The sequence below is a fragment of the Emys orbicularis genome, chromosome 20 (genome assembly GCF_028017835.1).
Source record: "Emys orbicularis isolate rEmyOrb1 chromosome 20, rEmyOrb1.hap1, whole genome shotgun sequence".
NCBI lineage: Eukaryota > Metazoa > Chordata > Testudines > Emydidae > Emys > Emys orbicularis.
In genome coordinates, this window is record NC_088702.1 from 9,097,097 (window position 1) to 9,107,390 (window position 10,294).

The window sequence follows — 10,294 nt, forward strand, 5'->3', positions numbered from 1 at the left end:
GCATGGGCCTGGGGCTGCAGGGGGCTCTTAGCAAGGGGAGAGGAGGGATTCCCATGATCCAGGCAGCCCGGCCTGCAGAGCTTGCCAGGACTCTTGCTTTCAAGGCAACAAGCTACCTGCACATAGGAACACACCCTGGTGGTGGTTGCCCTGAGGTCAGAGCAAGCCCTTAGGCATGTGCCACTGGCTGGAAGGATGCGACCGCAGGCACTGACCAGCGGCCCTCTGACTGCTCATGCAACTGCCAGTCAAGTCCCACTAGGGAAAAAGGGGAGTTTTGTCCTTCGGTCAGGACAACAGATGGTGCCTGAACGCTAGCCCTCGCCCGGGTTACACAGGGCACGATGCTCTCCTCGGCTTCTCCTTCCCATTGCCGGCTGTGATGGCACTCGTTCTCGCAGCTCTGAGGTGGAGTGACAGACGCAGTCTGTACACCTGTAGAGTCTCGCTGGCCCATGCAAGGTTAGGGAGGGACCTGAGAACGGCCAACACTCCTGCGTTTATCAGGGGATAAAATCTGGATGGGGGAGTTGGGCAGTTAGCAAGAAGTCACAGTCATCCCACAAGGACATGAGAAGTCAGCCGGTGGTGTTGAACCTAATCCAATTAAGTTACTTTCTATCCTACAACCTGTCTTTGTGCAAGAATCACATGGATGCAGATGATGAAATGGGATAGGAATCAACCAGTCAAACCAGACAGCGGTTTCCACATTTGATTACCCTGGTACCTACTGAGGTCATCAAGGTCTAGAGATCTAGGGACTTACATCTCATCATGAGTCTCTGAGCAACTCTGATAATAGCTCCCTTCACTAATGAGCAACACTCATCTTCACGCTGTAACTTGACGATTAACTCCCAGGTGGTCCACAAAGTACTATCAAAGGCAACAACTTGTGGATGTATGCTGCACAGGCAGGAGCAGACGTAGCTTGGTTTTCCTCTTCCCAGCCACGTTTTTCACTCTTGGGTGGTCACCTTTGCTCTTCCGACTATTCACGGTGAAGGGGGGGGGAGAAAAAGAGGTTTAAGGCGAGTTTTTTATGTTTATCGACTACAGTTACAAATCTGACATGGCCATTCTTTGCCTTGATGGTTTAACTCTTTTTTTTTTTAATCTGGAACCAAAAGTCAAATCCAGATGCTTAATAAAGTGCTGGTTGTTCTAAAGCTGCCATGAGTTCTTGGTTTCTAAAGAACACATTTCAGCTCCCTTCTGATGAGGTTCTCCCAAGTCCTTTACCAAGGTGATATGTTATTTCACAGATGGGGAAGCAGAGAGACAGATTGAAAGTGACGTGCCCAAGGTCATGCGGTGAGAGAGCGCCCTGGTCTTTGAACCTAGATTTCCTGGGTCCAAATTCTGGGTTTTACCCATTATATACCATGGAGGGTAAGAGAGGAGAAGAGATGGTTTTCATAACTTGTGCCCCCAGTTGTACAGGAGCGCTACATGGATATCAGCTAACACCCATGTGTGAGTACAGGGGCCTTCTGCTGGCTAGCTGAATCATTGGTTGGCAGTGATACATTCTTGCTTGCATTGCATTTCCAGAAACCACTCAGCTCTGAGGAGCAATCACTGAATATTTGTGAGATTTTTTTCCCCTTGAGTCAATCATTTCCCCCAACTGCTTTTTAGCTCAGTGGTGGGCAACATGTGCAATCCTTTTACAGTGTGAAGCTCAGTAGGTCCTGGAAAATAAACATCTGTTTAGCTACAGAAAATGGCACAGCCCAAGATGAATTTCTTTGTGTACTAAATGCTCATGTTTCTTAAAGCCCCAGCTTCTGGAGTCAGGTGACTATGTGAGAATCTCAGCTTTAATTTTTTACACATATTTTAAAAGGGAAGTTTCTAGCTCTCCTTATTCAGGAGAAATGCTGGAAACTGTGAGCCTTAACTGCTCAAAAACCACACGGCAAATAAAAAGCCCCCACCCTGTACAATTTAAAATCTCATTATTTTAAAGCCAGACAGGTCATTTGGGAGGGCCTAACTCCTGGTTCTTGAAAGCTTGAGTTGGAAATGGTGTTGCACCGTTTAGATACAAACCCACGCCTTAGAGGTAAAAGGTTCCTTATCAAATTATCAATTGCCTGAGCCAGCCAAGATCATCCTTCTTGGAAAAGCACAGTTGACCGCATTAAATACTGGCAACATTTGTCTCTCTCCAGAGGAACCTGGTCTTCTGTTGACCAGTGGATAGTTGTTTCTCTTCTCCCCCTCCTGGGCAAAGAGTGGCTGCAGCAGAGGGTGATTCATAGACATTTAGTCCATGATCGGGGCTTGTAAGGGGTGAGGGATTTGGGGCAGTGCAGACACCCCCAAGAATTCTGGGGCAAATAGGTTCAGGAACACTACTTACCCCTCCTTTCCAAGGTACATGCCAAGGAGCGTATGAGTGGATCTGGTTGCAGGAGCACTCCCTGCCCCTTAAACCTAACTGCCAGTGCTCCATTTGGGTGGTCTTGGGTCCTTACCCCTTTCCCCTCCTGCAGCTGCACTGACTCCAATGGTGAGGTGGGAAATGACTTAAAGTCTTCAGTTCTGCCACCCACCCCCTGCTTCCACTGTAGGAGAGCAGCCTGGAGGTTCTAGCTGATCTGCCCCTTAACGTTGGTTCCCCTCCACTGCTGGATCCTACAGCCCAGTCTCCCCGATCCTGCGTGAATGGATGTTTGGACTGCAGAGGCAAGACAGCTTAAGACCAAAATGTTAAGAACCCTTTCACACGCATTTGGGGTAGGACCTGTTACCATTCAGGACTTCTGGGGTGAGGTTCAATCCCAAGGTAAAGAGCCATGCAGGCTGCAGCAGCACCACACTGGGACAAAGGCAGGTGCTTTACCGTAGCGCTTTTTCTCTTGAGTTTCTCTATCACCTATTGACAAAATATGAAACAATGGTGAGGCTCTGACCTACCTATCCTCCCTTCGCAACATGAATCAGCTGGGCAGGAGAGGTGTATAGAAATACTGTAGGAGGAAGCCAAAAGCCTTTTTGCTTGATGCTGCCTATACGTGAGGCCAATCCTGGCTATTTTAGTGTTCTGAGTGAGCACTGGTTTCCTTGAAATCTAGCCTGTTAACTGTTTGTACTGATGGAGGGACAGGAAATGCCTAGGTAAGCCACCCTGTGCTTTTCATCTTCTGGCAGCAAGCTGCTACTCTTCAGTGGTTTCTCAGGAAAAATTATTATTTCTCAGTTGAACGTCTGCTAAGCTATTATAAATCAATGTGGCAGCAGAAGCAAAATGGATCATAACTACCCATAAAAATGTGGGTTGTTAGTCAATACTTCACTGCAAGAGAGGCAATACACCTGGAATTTTAAAGATTATTCCTTGTTCTCTCATTGAGCAGACAGCCTCTCTGAAACCAGACAAATCCAATACCAGGGGCATTCTAACTACAGGCAGTTCCCCAGGGTTTAAACTCTTCTGAGCTAAACAAATCATCGCCATCAGACCAAAAACCACCATTAAAAACACCAGGGGTAGGACTTATTTTCTGCAACCAGGATCCATTCATTAGGAATCTGCAGACTTTTAGCAGTAAGTGTATGAAAAATGAGATGCACAGAAATCTATTTCTTAACAAAACACACTAGCTGCCACATAGGCTTTCTGTGAAGTCTTTCCTTGCAAGGAGGTGTGCGGATGCTGCAGTTATCAGTTGCAGAAAAGCCCAGGGCTCAAGCCTGCTCTATTGTTACACAGGTGTAAATCTGGACTAACTCCTCTAGTCAGTGGCTTGACACCTATGTAACAGAATTTGGCCCTCAGTCTAATACTCAAGTCAAATCACCCATAACCATGCAGAAATCCACACGTAATAAACAGGTTAATATACTTAGATCTGCAGCCTAAAAGTGCTACAGAAACCTTCGAGAGACTCCCTCCACATGGTACACTGCCACAGTTCAGCTCTGCAGAGACTCTTGGTACAAATGAGAGGGCGTTCTCTGCGAGGCAGCCTTGATTTTGTAACTCATTCCCCTCTCCTGCTTCGGTGCCCCAGAGCCCAGATTTGTTGACCTGCTGCAAAAGCCACCTTTCCCCGCTCTTTGTCAAGACTGTGGAGGAGGGTGCGGGCTAAGGATTTTAAACATTTGAAGAAATAAATACATCAGATAATTAAGCCTCATGGCACAGCTGTGAGAGATACCAGTTCTATACAAGGCTAAAAACCTTGTCCAAAACTTACCAAGCAAATCCATGCGGGGAGAAGGGAATAGGGATCAAAACTTGACTCCTACTCTAAAAGGACTTCAGCAGCCTGAGTATTTTGTGGTAGGGTAGATGGAATAAATCTCTTCTCCCAGCACTGAGTGGAGTGTGGAATCTTTTGTACATTGGATAGGGGCACTAGTTCTGACCCCTCTGACTACTGTATTCCTCCTGGGAAGGTAATGTGGCAGCAAGGCTGTACATTTTAATACTGCAGAGATTTTTGATCACTTTGTTCCTCTGTGAAAGTCCCAGAGGAATGTGGAGATCTGGGATCGCTTTACTCATTATTAAAATACAGCCACCTCTGGGGTGGAACATAAAAGTATTTAACAACTCACAGCAACACTAAACAGTTTGCTACTGAAAGTTCAGAAATACACTCATAGGGGGAAAAAAGTCCTATGGGATTTTAATCACAGTACCGAAGCGCTGAATAAAATCTCAAATGCAGATACAAATGTTACAGTAACCCATACTGAGTGCAAGAAAAAAGGCAAGCATATACATGACTGGTATTTTATTAGGAAACATAGTACAAAAATGTATATATACACGTTTAAATTTAACATTTGAAAACATTCTAAATATAAAAAGAATACTTAAGCTTTCTAAAGGCATCCTGTACATAAAGCTATTAAGAATCTTTTACAATTCTGGGCACTTAAATGCTTAATCACAGTGCTAATTGGATTTGTAATGGAGTTTTTAATAATGAAGTGGCAAATAGGATTCTGCCATACTGATAATAAATATACACACAACCCCTAGGATGTTAGGGATTCTGATCTGATATGGGTAAGGTTGCAGAACCTGAGCATTTCTCTCCAGAGAACTGCAAGTCTCAAGATAAGCCAGGGAACACTGGTCAGATCATGCAGGTGGCAGAGTAAAGGAAAACTCCAAGAGGTCTTTGTTAAGTGACTGAGGGTAGGTCTACACTGCAATAAAAACCCCACAGCACCAAGTCTCAGAGCCTGGGTCAACTGACTCAGGCTCACAGGATATGCTGCGGGGCTAAAAACTGCAGTGTAGACATTTGGGTTCAGGGTGGAGCCATGCCGCACACTCAGCAGTTTTTAGCCCTGAAGCCTGAGCCCAAGTCAGCTGATCTGGGCCAGCCACAGCCATGCAGCGGGTCTTTATTGCAGTGTAGACGTAACCTAAGGCCTTGTCGACATGGGGAAGTTTCCCAGCATAGCTGCAGTGGAATAACTGGTCTGGTGTAACTCCCTGTGAGGACACTATTCTACAATAAAAGTGTGTCCACACAGGGGAATTATACCAGAATGGCTTTAGTTACTCCCCTATGGAAATTTCCCATCAGAGCACACAAGAGCTTTTTGGGAGGGCATTTATTATTTAAAATCTAAAGGAATCCAACAGTTTGGTTAAAGTTTACATGACCTGCTTAATGTTCTTTTCCTCTCCTCTGGAGAAGTTTTGCAAAGTTTAAGTCACAGTTTAGAATAATGGAACCACTGATGTAGAAACAGACACGGGCACAATTCAACTTCTATCCCAATTACAACCAGATCATGTTCACCTCATATGAGAAACATGTTAAATGGATGTGAATTAAACTAGATTGCAGGTGGAAACCTAATCCCTACAGTCAGGACTCAGGCAAATCTCATGGATTTCAAAGAGTTTTTACCTGAGTAAAGACTGTGTATGCAGACCCATTAAATTGCTAAATGTTGTGTTTCCATTCTGGGATTCTTTTCCTTTAGGGTAGCGTTTAGTCACCTAAAAATATCTTAATATAAAAAAGGAGAAACCAAGTAAGTTAAAAATAGCACGTTTGAATACTGTTCATTTGAAACCAGTCAAATTTCTCCTGCCTCTCCCACTCAGAAATGCAAATCCCCAAATAAGACAGAACTTGTAAATTGGTCTCTTGAGTTGGAAATTCAGGCAGGGTGTGTGGGAGGATGATTTTTTTTTTTTTTTAAAGTAAGTGCTATGTACAGACAGCTCCCTTTCTGCACACAGGTTAAGATGAAGGGCTTATTTTAGGCTTTTACATTTTTTGTAATCCTTTATTGCTCGATTAAAAATCTGTAGGGTTTGGAGGAGATGAGCTAATGCAGGCCTTGATCCTGCAAACACCCAGGCATAATTTCAATGGGACTATTCACATGCATAACATTGCTCATATGCATAAGGGTTGGCAGGATCTGGGCTTAAGACAAATCTCTATATTTTTTCCTTGTCCCTTATTTAAGAACAGCCCATAAAATATCTATGTAGCCTCACCTAGCCTTGTGTTAACCAGAATATAGCACTGCCTCTGTTCAAAAGCCAGCATTCATCATATAACTGCCATGGATAAGGGCATACAAAAGTTGGAAATTGTCTTTTCGAATGTGCTGCAGTCTTAATTCAGACATGGTGCGTGAAAACTTCTAAAATAAAACACAAAATGGTGAATTTTTCACACCATACAACATTAAAAGAATACTGTGCTTTTTTTTTTTTTAAGAAAAAAAGGGAAAAAAAAAAAAAAAGACTCATTTTTAAATCCCAGCCCCCTTAAACAATATATTCAGAACTTTTTTTTTGAGAGAGAGAGAGAGAGAGAGAGAGAGAGAGAGAGAGAGAGATCTGTTTCCCAGTAGAAGGGACTTTTAAGCAAAATTGAGACAACATAGGGGAAACAGTTAAAATGACTATACACAAAGTGCTGTCAAATGCAGACTTTTTTTGCCAGCTTTTCAGTTATTGTAATCTTAGGTCTTGCAAGTAACTACAGTGGGCACAATTTTCAGGCAAATGTAATTTAAACTTGACAGTGTCCCTTTAAATCTGTAAACATTTTGTTAAATCAATTTCTCTCTGGATTACCCTTGTGATGCAATTTCACAGTGTACAATAAAGAATTTCAGCTCAGACAATTGTAACATGTACAGAAAACAAAGCAAAGGAAATGAATGTATTTTCCAATTCAGAGGAAACACTGGTTCTGTTTTATAGTATTGAAGTATATAGTGAAAATGTAAAATAAGTAGGAGTCCTGTTTCTCCAAACTATCATTAATTTTAAAAATCCATTATTAAAGCCTTCCTCAAAACATCTTTTGGAAAAAGATATAAAGTCTTTTTATAAATAGTTACACTGCTTATAAATAAATGCACTTTGATACATAAAACCAGTAAGTCCCATGGTAGATTTTACAATACAAAGAAAGTAGTTTCATAAGTCTTTCCTAAAGCGGTTAGTGAAAACAACCAATAAAATACTGTTAAAACTTAGCCAACTGTTTTAAACAAGAAAAACCACACCACATACACAATTTCTGCTTGGACTGGACTGCCAGGGCATATCTTTAAATTGCACAATATTTCAAAGAAACCCCCCCCCCCAGGAAATATTTCTGAAATTTATGGACTGTTAAGTTTTAATTGCACTACAATAAGTGATGAAAACACAGCCAAACTCACCTTGGTAACTCCATTGATTTTAGGGGGCTTATAGTAGGGGTGACTCTGGCCCACTACGTTAAAAGAAAGATGAATATGGGACACACTTCCTACTTTGGGTATATACACAAATGGTGCAACCACCCTCCTCATAGGTTATTGCCTTCGAATGGATATATAAATGTGAATCAAGATGGCACTGAATTCAGTGTGCTGAGTTCCATTATTGACACTGCTGCTAGAATGTCTTTCTGCAGTATGGCAGATTACACTCTTACCTGTAATGTTCTGCAAATAGCAAGTGTCCATAAGATTACAGGTTATTAAACTCTTTCCAACAAACTGTTCATGACTTCGGCTCACATCCCCCCCTTCCCCTCTCCATCATATAAACCAGCTTCTTTCCTATCCCCAATCCAGCTGCAAGAGGACTGACAGCATGTTTTGCTGAATCTTGCTTTTTGATTCTTAATTGTTACATCCACCACATCTCCAAGGAGATGCTTCGAAGTTTGGTGAAATGCAACTTTCCAAGAAGGACCTCATTTCATTTAAATTCATTTTACTGGATTTTAACTGGGTTTATATTGCTGACCAGCCTTTGCCTGGCTTGTCCTTTCTTAGATCACTAGTTGGGGTAGGTATTGCATTCTGTGCATTTGTACAGCCCCTATTACATGTCCTCAATCCCAATTGAGGAATCTGGACACTACCAAGATTCATAGAATATTTTAGCAGTGATTGGCTTTACCAAAGAAATTTGGCCCTTTTTGTTTCTCATTCTGAAGTTGCTGTCCAAAGCTGTATGCTTGATTCTAAAAGTCTGGGCCTCTTCACTGTTACCTTCTATCCACAAGAACTAAATAGAGGAACATTTACATAGAAGAGTTTGACACTCCTATCTTCTACTAACAAGGAGTCAAAGTCCCTCTCATGGCTTCCACTGAAACTGCAGAGACAAAGATGTGATCAGAGTGACGATGTAAGATCCCCTAGTTACTGATTCATGACTCCAGCAACCAACACTTACTTTGGGGGAAGATGGGGAGCTAGACAAAATAAACCATCCCTAAAAAGTCCATCCAGACAAGGAGAAAAAACTCCCAACAGTGAAATCAACAAGAAATTATTCCAAAGCCTAACTGGTAGATACCCCAGTTTTGTGCCACTTAACACTGGACTGAGCAAAACCTCAGAAAATATAGTAGTCCTGTATTGATAGGGATATGGACTGTTTACCAAACAGAGTTGGAAGAGACCTAGCTTCTACAATTCTTTCTTTCAAATTAAAACTAAACAATGCTTTTCTCCTAATCAGGAAACATCTCTGTTCAGAAGTCATCATTCTTTTTCTAATAAGACTACCAAATTAAAACGATTTGATATATATTAATCCATCATTACAATGGATAGTTCTTCTTCCTTCATTTCTAAAGGCACAATGTACTATCTAAAAGAAGCTTTCCACTGTAAGCATATGTACAGAATAAATACAACTTACATCTGTACTCTGCAGTGTGGATGTATACCAAATTCTGCTCTGTTTCAACCATTCAATCCAAGCGGCGACAATGAGGGTGCATGGATGTAATGGTAGAATTTGGTACACGATCTATAGATGGAGAACTGTTAGGCCAAAATGCATGGTCAAAAATAATTTATGTGAGGTGCTTCAATCTTTCACATTTCTTTAGTGAGCAGAGGCAATTCATTTTGAACAGGAAATAGATCAAATGTTTGAATGCAAATGCTTTAGAATAGATAGTTATAGAATTCAAGCTGCGAAGACAGGCTGAAGTTACATTTTAAAAAAATGTATGCCAATCTCATGCTCATTAATGCGAGAGGCTAACAGCACCATACAGAGCAAAACCTGATTCAAAGAGGCCTCCACAGCTCCTCCCAGGACATGACCTGCAATGTCATTGCTATCAATTCAAAGCCACTCTTGAGCAATCGCTATCCTAGGAACCTGAGCCATGCTTTGTCTGATGTGAACCAGTCTCCTCTACACAGAGGCCAATTCATTGTCACCTATGACCATGCCCAGGATTACAGTTCACTACTCCAGAAGTTAGTATCTTTGTGGACTAAAAAAAGTCTCTGCACGATTCATCTCAAATGTCCTAACATGGGCATGTCTGCTAGAAAAGAAATATAATGAAAGAGGTATCTGCATCAACACAAAACCACATTATCTGGACACACGCTGCTGGAAATAAGAACAATACAAGACAAACCTTTGCAACCATGAAATTGAACAACTACCATGAATACTGCCAATCCTCACAAACAGCAGAATTTAAGCAGGAGAGACTGCATTATGCAAACTGAAGCCATGAATTTAACGATACTTGCCTTGGAAAGGGAAGACAGATTTTTCAAAACTTGAAAAACTGATACTGCTTTTTTGACAAGCTAGAAGTGATTTAATACTTTCTAAACTCTGCAGCAAACTGGTCAGGCTACATTCTTGTGAAGTTTTTCCTCAATTTAAATTGCTTTACTCATGATCATTAATTAAGACTACCATACCGTAAACAATAGTTCCCACAGTTAATCATAGCACTTCCAATAATTTTGCTTCGGTCCTGTAACAGAAAAGACAGACAGTTCTGCATGTGATACATGTCTCTCA